Source organism: Mustela lutreola, chromosome 14 (assembly GCF_030435805.1).
Source record: "Mustela lutreola isolate mMusLut2 chromosome 14, mMusLut2.pri, whole genome shotgun sequence".
In the NCBI taxonomy this organism is placed as follows: domain Eukaryota; kingdom Metazoa; phylum Chordata; class Mammalia; order Carnivora; family Mustelidae; genus Mustela; species Mustela lutreola.
Genome location: NC_081303.1, coordinates 3,208,970 through 3,225,419, shown reverse-complemented (window position 1 = coordinate 3,225,419; position 16,450 = coordinate 3,208,970). Strand labels below are relative to the sequence as shown.

The 16,450-nt window shown below is 45.3% G+C and overlaps 1 long non-coding RNA gene across 12 annotated transcripts in view; it reads left to right on the top strand.

Moving 5' to 3' along the window:
- Positions 1-9,936, top strand: part of LOC131815125 (uncharacterized) — a 42,240-nt gene extending 32,304 nt beyond the window's left edge. For 5 of the 12 annotated variants that reach the window (XR_009347578.1, XR_009347569.1, XR_009347573.1 and 2 more), the window contains 2 exons: positions 8,246-9,103; positions 9,251-9,936. This is a non-coding gene — a long non-coding RNA (uncharacterized LOC131815125). Of the gene's footprint in view, positions 1-5,101; positions 5,193-8,245; positions 9,104-9,250 lie in introns of all 12 variants that reach the window. The other 7 variants (XR_009347579.1, XR_009347570.1, XR_009347575.1 and 4 more) reach the window with 6 other exon arrangements.
- The last annotated feature ends 6,514 nt before the right edge of the window (positions 9,937-16,450 follow it).

The following is a 16,450-nucleotide window of genomic DNA, read 5'->3' as shown; positions in this document are numbered from 1 at the left end:
TCGCGTTTGGCCAGAACCCCAGAGTTTATTGAGACAAAGCATATATAAGGGTTTCCTGGGGGGCCTGATGTGATTCGCCAAAAGAGAGCTAATATGGGGCCATATTAGGTCCTCTCTATTAGGGCTACAGAAGTGTCTGCCAGGATAGAGTCCATTCTTCTGGGTCAAGAGAGCTGGGGAGAGGTCACCATTGTTTGGGGCCCCTGATGTATAAGCCAAGACATCCATACAAGTAAGAACTAGTTATAAACATCTGCCTGCCCAGAGACCTGGAAGCTACAATATGATAATACCAGTGAAACTAGATCTCTGGCCACCCCACCCTGCCCCCTGCTCAGTGTTTTTTTAACCTCTCTTTCCCTTCCCTCCTAACTCCCTTCCTGGCCTTCCTGGGAGCTTCAGAAGCCTCTCCCGTTGGCATCATGGGGAAGGAGAGTGGAAGCATAAAGTGGTTAAAAAAAAAAAAAGTTTCAGGCCCCCTTCCAGGACCTTATGCTCCCTTGGCATCAGACCCAGGTGGAGGTACTAGAGAAAAGATCAGAACTTTAAATGAAGTCCAAGTTTTTGATCTTCACATGGGAGACCAGATCTTCCATTTTCTGAGTTAAGAGTGTAGTTGTGACCTAACAAGACCACAGAAATGTCTATTACCCGAAAGTGATCAGGAAAGTCATGAGCTCAGGGATCTTTCCCTGTAAGTTCCCGCAGCCTGACAGCACCTTTGGGGATACAAGTGGGACAAAGCATATATAAGGGTTTCCTGAGGGTACTTCAGGTACTTAATCAGATGCATGATAATGTGCCCAGAGTTATGTGGTAGATTAAAGTGAGCAAGACAGAAGCAACCGGAGAACATTTTTCAAAGTGCCCTGGAGCTGCCTCTTCAGCTGTGACCCTGGCTGTGATGGAGGACCAGGAGGCAGAAATGGGTTCAGACCAGGGAGAAGGGATTCCCCGGGCTCCTCCCCAGCCCCACCAGCAGGGAGTCCCTCTCCTGGATGGTCCAGCTCTCCACGGCCTCCCAGCTCCCTGCTGTTTCTTGTAGCTCAAGCCACGGAGGCGGCAGCAGCCTGAGGTTCACACTAGACTTTCCAAGACCTGGTTGAGGATCAGACGGAGGTCAAGGAACGCACGTAGACTACCCACAGCTCTTCAGAAAGTGTTACCTTCCGTTCGTTGTCTCCTAACGCCCTTGTAGGGTAACCATGGCCGTGATTCTGTTTACTGAGGCCGACACGGAGCTGTTCGAGCTGATTAAAGCAGCGAACGTTTATGTCTCCACAGCGTGTCCTCTCTAACGGCTCGTGGAGCGAGCGTCGGGGAGCTCCGACCCGGGAAGCGTGGAGAAGGCTCGCGTCCACACGGTCGTCCCGCAGATCCTGCCGGGCCTCACCGCGTGCCGGGCGCGGGCTGCGGCGCCGGGATGCGCGACAAGAGGAGGAGGGCACCGGCCCGAGCGGTGCGTCGTCTCGGGTCTCGGGCGACTGCAGGACGCGGCAGGCGAAATGCCCCCCGTGCGGACGGGGCGCTGGCTCCCCGCCGCGGCGCCCGCCGGCGTTCGGGCGACCGTTCGCGCCTGGACCAGGCAGCGGCTAAGCATGTCACACTCCTCCGGTCACTCGGTGGGCACCGGGGGACCCGCCGCGCTGCTCCCGCGACGCTACGCCGGAACGCCCGCGCCCTAGGCTCAGACCACAGGGTCCGCAGCGACCGGCGCTGGGACTGACGCTTTGCCGGCTCCTCTCCCGCGAGCAGGGGCAGGGGAAGGTGCGCACGTGCCCGGGGCGTGCGTGAGGTCGGGCGCCCGCAGGCCGCGAGGACGCTGCGGGGGGACCGCTCTGGCGGCGACCGACAGCGGCCGGGGCTTAGGAAAGGGTCTGCCCCACTCAGAGGGGCAACGCGCTTACCCTGCGGGCAGGGGCTGGAGGACGGTGCGCATCCCTGCTTGTCTTGAAGCATGAGAAGAAAAGTGGACAGAGAGAGAGAGAGAGGAAAGCCCGTCGGCCCCAGGACTGCGGGAGCAACGCACAGCCCTGAGAGCGCACAGGGAGGGTGAGCACGCAGCTGGAAGAGCGGAGGGGTGTGAGTCGGGGGAGGAGCGTGTGACTGGGGGAGGAGCGTGTGAGTCAGGGGGAGGAGCGTGTGAGTCAGGGGGAGGAGCATCTGACTGGGGGGAGGAGTGTGTGAGTCAGGGGGAGGAGCGTGTGGTGGGGAAGAGCGTGTGAATCAGGGGGAGGAGCATCTCACTGGGGGAGGAGCATGTGAGTTGCGGGGAGGAGCGTGTGAGTCGGGGAGGAGCGTGTGACTCAAGGGGGCGGCATGTGAGCCAGGGGGAGGTTTACCTTCCCTCCGAACCTTCCAAGCCTTCTCTCCAGGTGATGATGTCTCCTTGCAAGGGATCTGGAGAACAGGCCAGTGGAGAAGGACTGAGAAAGGGTTGATAAGCATCTCAGGAAAGGGGAATTGGCTTTTAAGAGACATCAGTGTCTTAATCCAAAGGAATGTATTTCTAACGGTGGAACTTTGACGGTGGAGAGGGTCAGGTGGGTGGAGAGTGTATTTTCCATAAGCAGAGTGGCCAGCCATCCTGGTTCACTCGGCACCGTCTCGGAACGGCTGTGCTGGCGTCTTCATTCCGGTGCCCTCTCTCACGCGCAGAAGTGGTCGGGCTTGAGAGAGAAGTGATCTGGTCCCCTTGCTTATTATAAGAGATGCTCTTACCCCAGTTCAGATCGCATCCCCGAAGCCCATTCAGCCTCTACAAATATGGCTGGCTCTCTTTCTGGTGGCTCCTGTCTTAGATCAGGGTCTGTTTTCTGGAAACTGCGTACAGTGTAAATGCAGAATAGCCTTCTGTAAGACTCAATTCTACTTACTGAGCTGTTCTACTTTTAAAAAAATTTATTTGGCAGGCAGAGATCACAAGTAGGCAGAGAGGCAGGCAGAGAGAAAGAGGGAGAAGAAGGCTCCTTGCTGAGCAGAGAGCCTGATATGGGGCTTTATTCCAGGACCCTGACCCTAGTCGAAGGCAGCCGCTTAACCCACTGAGCCACGCAGGTGCCCCTGAGCTGTTCTACTTTAAAAGACAAGTCACCACTTCCTCATATCAGGGAGATCAAGTGGGCAGAAGAAGAATCAATCAATGAAACAAAATGGAATTGGGAGGGAGACAAACCATAAGTGACTCTTAATCTCACAAAACAAACTGAGGGTTGCCGGGGGGAGGGGGTTTGGGAGAAGGGGTTGGGATTATGGACATTGGGGAGGGCATGTGATTTGGTGAGTGCTGTGAAGTGTGTAAACCTGGTGATTCACAGACCTGTACCCCTGGGGATAAAAATATATGTTTATAAAAAATAAAAAAATAAATAAAATAAATAAAAATTAAAAAAAAAAAAAAAAAAAAAAGACAAGTCTACCAAGATGAACCATTATCTTACACAATGCAAACATACTTTTCCCTAATTGTTTCCCCAAGGCTGTGACTCAGAGCAAATGTTTCCAATTAGGCTTGTTTCCCGGTGTGCTTACGGTTTAACACTCATGTGGGTGGTGATGTTGTTAGTAGCTTTTCCCAAAATTCCAGTTTCCACCAGACTCTTTCTTTTCTGACCTCCCAATCTTTTTCTAGTCAGTTTTATAGCATTCTAAACGTTTTTTTTTTTTTTTACTGTAAGAAGGATATTTTTTTAATTAATGCATAATTAAAGTGTAACATTATATTGGTTTCAGGTATATGTTATGATGTAATATTTTTATATATTGCAAAATGATCACCACAATAAACCTAGTTAACATCTATCAGTTTCAAAAATTTTTTCTTATAATGAGAACTTGAAACATTTACTCTCAGCAACTTTCACATCTATGATACAGTATTATTAGCTAAAGTCACCATGCTGTGTATGTATTACATACTTATAGCTTATTTTTTTTTTATCCCTGGAAATTTGTACCTTTTGACCCCTTCACCCATTTTCCCTGCTCCTTATTCCTCACCTCCAGCAACTGCCAGTCTGTTCTCTGTGTCTATGAGCTTGGGGGTTTTTTGTAATTGTTTTTGTTCTTTAAGGTTGCACATATAAATGAGATCATGGTATTGGTCTTTCTCTCTATAACTTATTTCACTTAGCATCATGCCCTCATGTTTGAGCTATATTGTCACAAGTGGCAAAACTTCATTCTTTTTGGGGCGCCTGGGTGGCTCAGTGGGTTAAGCCTCTGCCTTCTCCTTAGGTCATGATCTCAGGGTCTTGGGATCAAGTCCCACATCAGGCTCTCTGCTCAGCAGGGAGCCTGCTTCCTCCCCCTTCTCTCTCTGCCTGCCTCTCTGCCAACTTGTGATCTCTGTCTGTCAAATAAATAAATAAAATCTTTAAAAAAAAACTTCATTCTTTTTTATAGCTGAATAATATTTGATTGTATTTATAGATACTACGTTGTCTTTATCCACTCATTCGTCAGGGGACCTTAGATTGTTTCCATATCTTGGCTATTGTAAATAATGCTGCAGTGAACATGGGGGTGTGTATCTTCTCAAATTACTGTTTTGTTTTCCTTGGGCAAATACCCAGGAGTGCAATTGCTAGATCACAGGGTAGTTCTATTTTTACTTTTTTTGGGGCATCTCCATACTCTTTTCCAGAGTGGCCACACCCACTTACACGCCCGCCGGCAATGGCCAGGGGCCCCCTTTTCTCTACATCTTTACCAATATTTGTTATTTGTCTTTTTCATGAACCATTCTGGTAGGAGGGGGGTAAGTCTTACCGTGGTTTTGATTCACGTTTCCTTGAAGATGGGTGATGCTGAGCACCTTTCCAGTAGCTGTGGGTCATTTGTATGCTTTCGCTCTAAATTATTCTTTAACGGTGCCCTGCTTCAGCCATTAGGTGGTGAACTTCTTTACCTCAAAGACCAAAGATCTTCCTATTCTTCTACCTAGGGCACTGCTAAGCCCATAGCTGGTGTTCAATAAGTATATTTTTATTAAATGGGTGATTACTTGGGGATTCTAGTGTGCTTTGGAAATACAGAGTTCTGCCTCCTTAAGGGGCTGCAAAGAATTTAAGAGGTGGTACAATCTGCTCCTCCCTTCAAGGTGATTAAGTTTGTTACAAGATGATGGGATAACAGCAACTACCTGGTCAGGCTCTTGGACTTTTTATGGACTTCCCCAGTTTTCAAATTCCGTAAGTAGTCTGTGGTTTGGATACCAAACTGAGCAGGAGTGGTTTGCACAGGGTGCCTGCCTATTGCTTGGCTTCGCTGGGCAACAGACTAGGGTTTTGGAGGGGATGAAAGAGTTTACTTTGGACCTCCTGGTAAAGTGTGGGAAGCCTGGTGCTCACCAGACAAGATGGTTATTGCAGAATGCGTGAGGATCTGGAGATATTTTCCATATCATGTAGTATCTTGTAATTCTCACTATTGCATTTTGCTAGATTTAAGGGAGTTTTTGAGCATCTGCAACTGTATGCAGAGATCTTGATTTCTTACTATTTCTGGATCTCTGGCTTCATTCTATCACATATCCAGGACTGTTCTTACCACAGACATACTCCTGTACATGCTTGTCTGGGCCCATGCCTCACTGGTTCTGTCTTATCCCAGGGACAGAAGGAGGGAGACAGGGAAAAAGATTTAGACTTTCCTTTCCTGAAGCTTCTGCCGATACCAGATCAGATGGTACATCACCTTGCAGTGACCCCTCTCGTTAGCCGGGAGGATGCCCTGGGCCATGGGAGGAAGGCTACAGGGACCAAAGGGCAGGATCCCTTTTCCTCTGTCCTGTGACTTTTTCCCTTTCTTGACACTGCCCTGCTCACCAGTGAACATAAGCTCTACTGGATCCTTGTCGTGGAGATCTTTCGCTGTAGCGGTACGTTTCTTTGTCTTTCTCAGCGATTGGGACTTCAGATAGTATCGGGGAAGTTAATCTTCCGGATCCACCCGTCATGTCGAGCCTCTCTTTTGGGGGTGACAGCCTCACCCCACTGGCATTTACACTGCTCTCATCATTTCTCTGCACATACCCTGCCTGCCGGGATGTCGAACACCTGAATGCCCATCACGCATACCACATTCCTTCTCCTCTTCCTGATGCTGGGGGTGGGGGCCCTTCCACTTTCATTTTGTCTATACAAGTCTTCTCCGTATAAGACTTGTATGGTCTTATCAAGACCCAGAACAAACTTTACTGTCCCCAAGGAGGCTTCCTAACCCCTGCACTCGCTGCTGCTGAGCTCCAAGAGATCAAACACTGTGTCCCACACTGCTCAATGTTGCAGACTTCCAGGGATTGTCTGCTCATGGTCTCATGAATGTTAATGACCTGTGTAGAGATATTTCATATTTCCTATCATGTATACTTTTAATTTTATCTTCATCAGCACCTAGTGGAGAGCTGGGTATTCATCAGGAGCTCCGTAAATAAATGTGGATTTAACCTGATGACCCCTAAGTGTTTCCTTTTTGTGACACAGAACAGTGATTAGCTATCTGCCTGAGTACTATCTGTACCACAGGATTTGGAACAGACGTCATGTCTTTCCACAGGAATGCTTGGGCCCATTCTTCTTTGTTTTGCATATAATACACTATGTTTTCCTTTTCAGGCATGTCCATGCCAAATTTTTTTTTTTTTTTTTTTTTTTTGTCATTGCAATTGGTTGCAAAACACATTCTCTACATCTCTTGTGTTATGTGAAACTAGTTTTGGGTTATGAATCCACTTAAATCCATGGGATTTTGGCATACGTTTTTCTTCTGACTTGGCTGAGGGGGCAGTGGGGAAGGTGGTGAGTTAGATGCTGAGAAGGTTCTTGAGTTGGAGATTAGGTCAGTCACTCCACAAAGATGACTTACTGCTTAACCAAAGGCATCCCCATAGCTGAAAACCCCTGGCATCAACCAAGCCTGGTTTCCCCAGACTGCTATTCAATTCAGTTAAATTCATTCACTAACTCATTTAGTCATTGATTAAAATATATATATGCCTACTACTTGCCAAGTCCAGTTGTGGGCACCAGGGATTCAGTGTGAATAACTTGATAATGAGCTATTGAGGAGTCACAGGAGATGTGGGGACAAAGGAGGCACTACGGTTCCAGCATTCACAGGTCATCTCTCATGGATGTGTCTGTGCAGAGAAGAGTGGCAGTGGAGGGGAGAGACTGAGACAAGTGCACGCATTACTCTGGTGGGGTTGTTGGGGTTGGTCACCATCAACATTGCGTATTTCCTGTGTCTCTAAAGCTAGAGGACTGGACCAGATCACTTTCTTTGCCCTTTATTCTTTCTTTCCAGTTTTTCTTTTATTCTTTAAAAGAATATTACATATAGGGGTATCTGGGTGGCTCAGTGGGTTAGAGCCTCTGCCTTCAGCTCAGGTCATGATCTCAGGGTCCTGGGATCAAGCCCCGCATCAGACTCTGCTCAGCAGGGAGCCTGCTTCCTCCTCTCTCTGCCTCTCTGCCTGCTTGTGATCTCTCTCTGTCAAATAAATAAATAAAATCTTAAAAAAAAGAATATTACATATAATATATAATGATAATACTAGAAGTGTAATAACATGAAATATGAGATGAAATATTTTAATTATTATATTCTTTATTTTCTATTATTCTATGATATTTAAACAATTATTTTGTGTATATATATTTTAAAAGATTTTTTACTTATTTATTTGACAGGGAGAGAGAGATCTCAAGCAGGCAGAGAAGCAGGCTGAGATAGAGGGGGAAGCAGGTTCCCTGCCGAGCAGAGAGCCTGACGTGGGGCTCGATCCCAGGACCCTGAGATCAAGACCTGAGCCAAAGGCAGAGGCTTAACCCAATGAACCACCCATATAAAAATATATATATATATATATATATATATATATATATATATATTTTATATAAAAATATAAAAAATATATTTTTTACATATAAAAATGTATATATTTTTTATTCATTGTTTTCCTCCAATAGAATGTAACCTTTGTAATAGTAGGGACTATTTCTATCTGATTCACTGGTAGTTCCTAGGGCCTGGGATAGACTCTAGCATGTAATAAACATTTAATAATTACGATGAATTCTATCCTAAATATTATCATTTTTACTGAGACTTTTGGACTGGAAAACAGAATAATGGTTTTGGAGCTGGAAGCATTAGCACCGAAATGCTATTTGCAGCAGATCAGCAGTCTGAGAACGAAGCAGATTATGTTGCCTCCCGTATTGTGTTTATTGTTCTGCAGGAAGAAGACTGACTGAGGAGAGGTGAGGGGGATAACATGAAATGTTACTGAATAACCCGGAACACTGGGCAGGACGACGGTTATCTGAGGATGCAAGGGACGCACACTTGGATAGGAGTTTGCCATTATCTTGTGGAAAGTTTTCAGGAAGTCATTATTTTCTTAATTGAAAGCTCTGGGTCTTAACTTGATAGTTTAGTGCCTCCCTTTAATTTATATACGTTTGGGAAAGGAGGATTAATATTTCCAGTTACGCCTTCCCCTAGAGGCTCCTGTTTGCCTGTACACAGAGAATTTTCCGTCTGTTGGTTTTGCTGCCTCTCTCTGAGCTGATCCTTGAGCCAGTCCACGGCCGGGGGGGGTGGGGGGGGAAGCGCACACTGGCCCGCTGCAGGGTCTGGGGTGAGTCTTGCTTTAGTAATACTCGTGTCCGACAGAAGCTCTTCACTGGTCTCCTCACCAAGCCTTTTGAGAAGTCCTGCTGCACTGGGCCCTCCGCAGCCACGAGAAAGCGCAGATTTCTAACTACCGGCGGCGGTGTTAGCGTCCAAGGGCCCGAGCTGCTCACTCCACACTGCCTTTAAACTGAGGCCATGCGTGCTCGTTTGCGCTGGTCCCGGCTGATCACGGAGGGCGGCAGGGACACTGCACATGTCTATTCCTTATAGACACAGGACTCATCTGATGCCCAACTTCGGGTCTGCAGTTCTCCCAGGGCCTGGCCTTGACACACCTTTCTTAGACTGCTCAGTGGTCTAGGACTCTTCAGCCAGCTGTCCTGCCCCTGCTTTGTGAAGACCAGCGCCCTACCTGACCGCTGTTCCTGCCTCCCCGCTGTCTCCCTGTTACCGTTCACAGGTAGGCTTTCTCCTAATAAAATCCTGGCTTGCTTAGTCCTGTTGGCTTCTCCTTCTGGAAGAACCCTGGACTAACACACCCATTCTCTATGACTGCACTTTTACCCTCTTTTTGAAATCAGAACTGAACTTCTGTTCTGATCCTTAGGCCACTCGACTGGGGCTCTGATATTGTCTGGTTCTGGGCAGTATTCTCTCCTCTTCAGTCAGATGCGGAATCTCTCCCACATGCCATTTGCTTCTGGCGGGACTCGAAATGGATGGGCCATCTGGACTGACCGTGTTCTTCCAGAAATGTCTGCAAGAATTTGACTATTGCTACTACCCAGAAACTCATCGTTTTGTCATTGTTATTGCTAAGACCAAAAAATCGACTTGTGCTCCTCATGGATATCAACAAGGAGCTGATCTAAGTTGCAGACTGGAATTTTTCTTTAATCACTGGCCACCTTTCTGTGGTGTTAGTCCTGGGACCAGCTGGTTAGGTACTTAAGCCTGTGGCCTGCATGATTTGGGGGATCTGTTCCCTTTACGGCAGCTATAGCTGATGTCCTAGCCTCCCCTGTATCAAGAGTTAGAGGACCAGTAACCCAGAAAAGAAATGACATGTTTTCAGAAATCTTTATTAAGAATGAATTTCAGGGGCCCTTGGGTGGCTCAGTGGGTTAAGCCTCTGCCTTCAGCTCAGGTCATGATCTCAGGGTCCTGGGATCAAGCCCTGCATCAGGGGTCTCTGCTCAGTGGGGAGCCTGCTTCCCCACACCCCTGCCTGCCTCTCTGTCTACTTGTGATATCTGTCTGTCAAATAAATAAATAAAATCTTCTAAAAAAAGAGTGAATTACAGATCATTTATTGGGATTGATGTGAAAGCAGAAGAAAGATGAAAGCAGTGGATATTTGAGTGACACAGAAAATATTCCAAGCAGCACAAAAGCCAAAGGACAAGCCTGCAACTTCCAAGTAAAGCCTCATTACTGTCACGGATTTTTCAATGTCAGGGAGTACCTTAGGCTTTCTACATACCTGTGTCGTGGACTCAACCAGAATTGAAATCTCAGTTTGTCAGACACCCACCCAGTTACACAACATGCAGGAGGCTATGGATTTCCACATCGGTTATCGTATTACAGCATAATCCCTTTGGCAATCAGAAATAGGCAATTATCCTGACCAGCTCCTGTTTCCAACTTAGCGAGCTCTTTATCTTCAGCGCTTCAACCAAACTTAAACTGGTAACTGAGTGTGAGAAGCTGTGAATACAGTAGAGACAAAGGCTACAGGAAAATGTTCGAGCAGTGTAGGCACCATCTAAAGATTAGAAATCATAGTCAGAACTTCCTTTATTAAAGAGTGTTATATTTTTTACAAAAAGATTTTAAAATTTTATTTGAGAGCGACCATGAGCAAGAGAGAGCATAAGCCAAGGAGTCCCATGTGGGGCTCGATCCCAGGACCCTGAGATCATGACCTGAGCTGAAGGCAGAGGCTTAAGAGACTGAGCCACCCAGGTGCCCCTAAATAGTGTTATCTTAACCTAAGGAAACTGTCAAGAGAGAGAGATGGTTTTCTAGATTGTAAGTGCTTCCCTCCAATGCTTTGTGTTGAGGATTAGCCCACACCCTGCCAGGGAACTGGAAGATCTCTGGATGTACCACTCCTTCCTGTGTATTTCCTCTTCTGTGATGTGGGCGGGGAGCATGTCCTGGCTGGCTTTCACGCTCTTCTTAAAAAAAGGACAAGGTCAACTTGAAGGCGCTTGGAGAACACAAAGGTTATCTGCTAAAGATGGTGAGAACAGTGAACCAGGTTAATCATGTGCCTCTGCACTTCAGGCAGCAGCTGATTTGCCACATGACTTAGGAATAGGGGTTTCCTTTCATTACTTGACTTTTAACTCTCAAATAGTATCAAAATGAGTAATGTCTTCAGTTGGTATAATTGTAAAAAAGAGGGATTGTTTCAAGAAGATAAACTTCTTCTGTCTTTAAAGTATTCCCAATTACTTTTATAAATGTGAATGAATCAAGTAATGCGCAAATTTGTCTTTGCCCGGGTCTATCATTTTAAACCTTTTTTCAAGAATAATAGACGGAACGGTGGAGGTAGAAGGAAGTGAAAACATTTGCTGACGCTGTGCATAGGCAGGTGGTGAGGGGTCAGGGGCTGAACTGTGTCTTCCCCAATTTCCTGTGCTGAAGTTCTAATGCACATACCTCAGAATGTGACTGTATTTGGAAATCAGGTCTTTAAAGAGATATTTAAGTTCAAATGAGGTCTTAGGGTAGACCCAATCCCATAGGACTGGTGTCCTTACCAGGAGAGGGAATGTGAACACAGCCGCACACAGAGGAAGGACCACGTGAAGACACAGGGAGGAAAAGTTGTCATCAACAAGAAAACAACGCTGCTGACACCTGCATATTGTGCCTGTAGGCTCCAGAATTGTGAGAAAATGCATTTCTTTTGTTTAAGCCACTCAGGCGTGGTCTCCTGTTATGGCAGCTCTAGCAAACTAATGCATGAGGCAAAGAAGGAAATCAGGGGTTATGCCTGCGGTGTCCAGCTTGAGAAGCTGTATATGGAGAAGTCTCACTACCAGGATGAGGAAAAGTTCAGAGAAGGTACTGAGCGTCTCTTACCGATTCCCAGTCACTTCTGGAAGCCAATGCAAAAGGCTGACTTTGTGGGGCCAGTAGCATTGATCAATGCCAGTAAATTGGACGTTCTAGTCATTTCGTACACACACAAGTAAATCGGACTTTCTAATCATTTCGTACACACAAAACTTACAAGGCACTTGCTATCAAAAGGGGGCATTGCACTGAATTGTGCTGAGGACCACTGACCTCTAGCATCTTGAGCCAGGAGGCCGCTTGGCCCAAACTCCTATTCCTAAAGTCCGTGCACTTATACTCCGGGTGTTGTCTCCAAACAAGATGACAGGCGCAGGCCCAGATTCACAATGACGGAACTAGAAGAACTGATCTATCCCAAAACCTTGAACTTGCAGCCGTATCTTTAGGATAAAGATAAAGATATTATGAATTTTTATTTTTGTAATAAAACTTACAGTAATTATCTTGTGATGACCCATGTCAAAGGATTATGTGGGGATTGATTATGCTTTAATACTTTATTAAACTCGAAAATGATAGCAGGTACTAGCAGTTTCTAAAAATCTTTGGTAACTGAGGTTACAGAGGCTGGATGTGTATGAGTGTTTCTGCTCATCGAAAGCAAAGTTAGATTTTTCAGTTTTCTGTTACATCCTGGACTGTAACTGCCTGAAGACAGGAACCATTTCTAACTCGGCTTTTCTGTCTAGCATGGCGTCTAGCATGGTGGCTTGGCCAGAGTAGGCTGTCTGTTAGTGCCGGAGGAACAGATCTAAGATGCTGGCAAAGAGACCTAATTAATATTTAATATTATTAATATTTTCTAGGGCTGGGCCTGTGTTAGGTGATAAACACTTTAACCTGTCTTCACAGAATTTATTATTTAATATTAATGTTTCCTATTTCCGATTAATGAAGCACTATCAATCTTGTTCTTGCAGTTGTTGCTGACAATAGCAGCTCCTGCTACTTGAGTTTATTTAATGGGGTGTCACCTCTGGGATTATACTGTCTTCTTCCCATTACTGCATGGTAATATTAGCACTGGCCTGCAGAATCGGATTTTTTGAAGACAAGTAAAAGAATAGCTAAAAATGAACAATGTTTATCACTCAAGGTGTAAGCAGCCTGAAAAGGAGTAAATTTAAATATAAACTTGTTAATGGCTGTTCTTACCTCCCAGGCTGTAAATTCTGTGAAGACAAGTTATGTGTTGATCACCTAAGACAAGGCCCAGCCCACAAAATGCTTCATAAATGTGTGTTGCATGAATGACTTAGAAAAAGTTACTGTCCTATTTTTTGAAGTACCAACCTTGCTTGGTCACCAGAGGCTTCTTGCTTTCCTTGACAGGCCACAATCGTAATAAAATGGTCACTGGGAAGGCAGAATGCTGTACCTTCAAAGTGTGGGGCTCAGGGGACACTTAATTCCTTGTTAGAAGCACTTGTGATACCTCCAGTGTTTTGTAATTAAGCACAATAGAATAGGAAAAATTAATTGAAAATGAATTATGTATTTTAAAAATACTTGGCGAAAAGATCCTGACCAAAGGACTTTATATATTTTTTATTCAAATAGACAAAGATTGATTTTATTTTATTTTATTTTATTTTTTTAAAGATTTTATTTATTTATTTGACAGAGTGAGATCACAGGTAGGCAGAGAGGCAGTCAGAGAGAGAGAGAGGAGGAAGCAGGCTCCCTGCAGAGCAGAGAGCCCAATGTGGGGCTCGATCCCAGGACTCTGGGATCATGACTTGAGCCAAAGGCAGAGGCTTTAACCCACTGAGCCACCCAGGCGCCCCCAAAGATTGATTTTATAGATGAAAATGTATATAGCACACATAGTTTTGCAAGACTTTCACTTGGAGTAACAAAATGACCCACGTGTGAAAGGCCAGCATTAGATGTTCCCCTTTCAACGAATTTTCTTGAGAGCAGATAGTTTTCTACTGAATCTTCTGGCTTTAAGATAGCAGGAGGCTCTCCCACTCATGTTGTACGTCTGCTCCTGCCCTCTCGTGGCCTCGCCACCAACGTAAGCTCTCGTGAGTGGGCTTTGCTACCCCATCGAATCCCTGTCATTTGGCTTTAGGAACCTTTCCCTTCCCTAGGGTTTGACTCCTGCTCCCCCTGCCAGCCCCAGCCCAGGGGGGATTTGACCACCGTATTAATCATGTCTCTTTATTCAGTATTTTTGATGCTTTGTCATCTTGGAGTCCCAGTAGCTGTGGTGGGACTGACTGCCCTTCCCAGGGCTAGCTGATCTGTACAGAGAGCAAAAAACTCACCGGGCCCAAGGAATGTGGCTTTCATAAGCACAGCCACCAACCCAGAGCTCACACCCCCATCCCTCCTCTGCTGGCTCTCACACTCCAGGTACCAGACAACTAGGCACGACCCCATACACCCCAGAGCCCGCTGAAATTATTCAAACCAGTTGGTCCTAAACCTGCTTATGCTGCCTCCCCTGTTCCTTCTCACAGAACCTCCCCGCCAAAAGAAAAACCAAAAACCAAAACCAAAGACAAAAACAAGCCACAACCATCAAAGGCTCTTGCCCATGTTTTCTCTTCCCTCAGCCTCCTGTCTGACCCTGGAGCTCCCTGTGCAGTGGGCATGCCTCCTGCTCTTGGGATCTGCGAGTAGTAACAACCCATCTTTTCAATGGCAATCATGTCCTGCTCTGTTGGCCTCGCCATAGCCGAATAATAAAAAAAGCTACACTTTCAGGGAGCCACCCATAGCAAAACAGTCTCTTATCACCTTACACTTAATGCTTTGTGTCTGGAACATTTGATTGGGGCTGAATAATGCCTGTTTTCAACAAGAATAGCTAATATTTATTGGCTGCTTATGAGGTGCCAGATACTATTCCAAGCACTGCGGAAACAGCTATGGACAGTGTTTCTCTGTCTCCGATCTTACTTCTAGAGAGGGGAGAGATCACTCACAAACACAGGGCGACTATGTCAGATGCCATGGGGGGAGAAATGCAGGACGGGAAGTGGAGAGCGACAAAGGATTGTATTTTTGTATAGATTTGACATTTGAGTGGTGCCTGGAATGAACGTTGGGGTTGGATCTCATGTAACATTGAGCTTGGCTGGGTAATTGCATGTAGGGGAATATGCTCACTTTTTTTTTTTTTTAAGTTTTTATGTATTTGTGAGAGAGAGAGCGCGAGAGAGAGCGAGCACACAAGTAGGGGGAGCGGGCAGGCGGAGGCAGAAGCAGGATCCCCACTGAGCAAGGAGCCCAGTGTGGGACTTGATTCCTAGGACTCTGGGATCATGACCTGAGCCAAAAGCAGACACTTAAGCCACTGAGCCACCCAAGCATCCCAATATGCTCACTTCTTGAAAGACCATTTGGGGTAGATCCAAGAGTCCTTTAAATATTCCTCCTCTAGTCACTCCTACGAAGGAGAAAGCAGAACAACAAAAGGGAAGAAGGAAGACAAAGAAGTTAGAGCAGGAGAAAGGGAGAAAGAATACTTAGAAAGAAGAGGAAGATAAAGAGGAAGGGGAAAGGAACAGAGGAGCGAGAAGATGGGTAGATCTATACATTGACGCTTGGCTTAGTATTTGGCTGAGAACAACTGCTTGGAGTCAGGAGCTTGAGACCTCTAGAAGGGCTGAAGAGCCAAAAGCCTGCCTCAGATCCCTGTTGCCTGTCCTGGAAAATGGTGCAGTCAACAACCCTGCGATCATGCCAGTCAGCTCTGAGGCTAGTCAGTGTAGCTGTGTCTGCTGCAAAAAGGCAATTGATTTTTATTTGGGTATAGTTTTAATATCTGACCATGCACTTTAAAGTTCTGGTAAGAATTGTGAGATGATATTGCGAGTGAAAAGATCTTTTGTGCTTCATGTATCCAAATTGTGTGTCTGTTGAGGTATAAATATACATTTAGTTCTGTCAGTAAAATACATAAAAACAAGTGATTGAAAATCATTACTGTTATGTGTAGAAGTAATCTAAACATTGGCAGTAGTTCGATTTAGCATGGAAATATGATGTGAATAGGATCATTAAGAGAATGTATTGGCTACATTAATTTAGGAAGAATATCATATCCTTTATGAGTCAATCAGTGTTTACAAAAACCTTAATCACACGAGGAAAAATAGCAAATTGGATTGTACCATTTTCATCTGCAGTTTATTTTCTGTGCTAGTATTGATAACATCAAGCAAAATAAACTCCATGGGCTGTCATTAATTTCTCATTATCTGATTCCATCTAGCACATGGAGTTCAAGAGAAGTTCTGTTTCACTTGGGAACATTCGGGAATGTTTCACATCTTGTGAGAAGCCCTTAAAAGCAGAATGTTACTTTGTTATCTTAAACAATTAGGGAAAGGGAAATATTTAAAATTGTGTACAACAACATTCATGATAGATCTTAGCTCCAAAGAAAAAAATGTAAAGAGAATTAAAAAAAAAAAAAAAAAAAGAGAAGGAAAAGTACAAAGAAAAATGTGGTTTTTTGTTCCTTTCCCGTATATGTATCTTGCTGCCCCCCTGGCTTCAGAAGTGAAGGCATCATAAGAAGTAGGCGACGTAACCATGTATGGAGCCCTCTGGTGACTGATGACGAGGACAGATTATTTTATCTGCTCTATAATGGCAAACTTTAAAAAATGTTAAACTATCAGAGGTTTAACTATACAATGTGATAATACTTTCAAAAATCAAACTTTAGATTTATGCTGTTACCCCAGAAGTT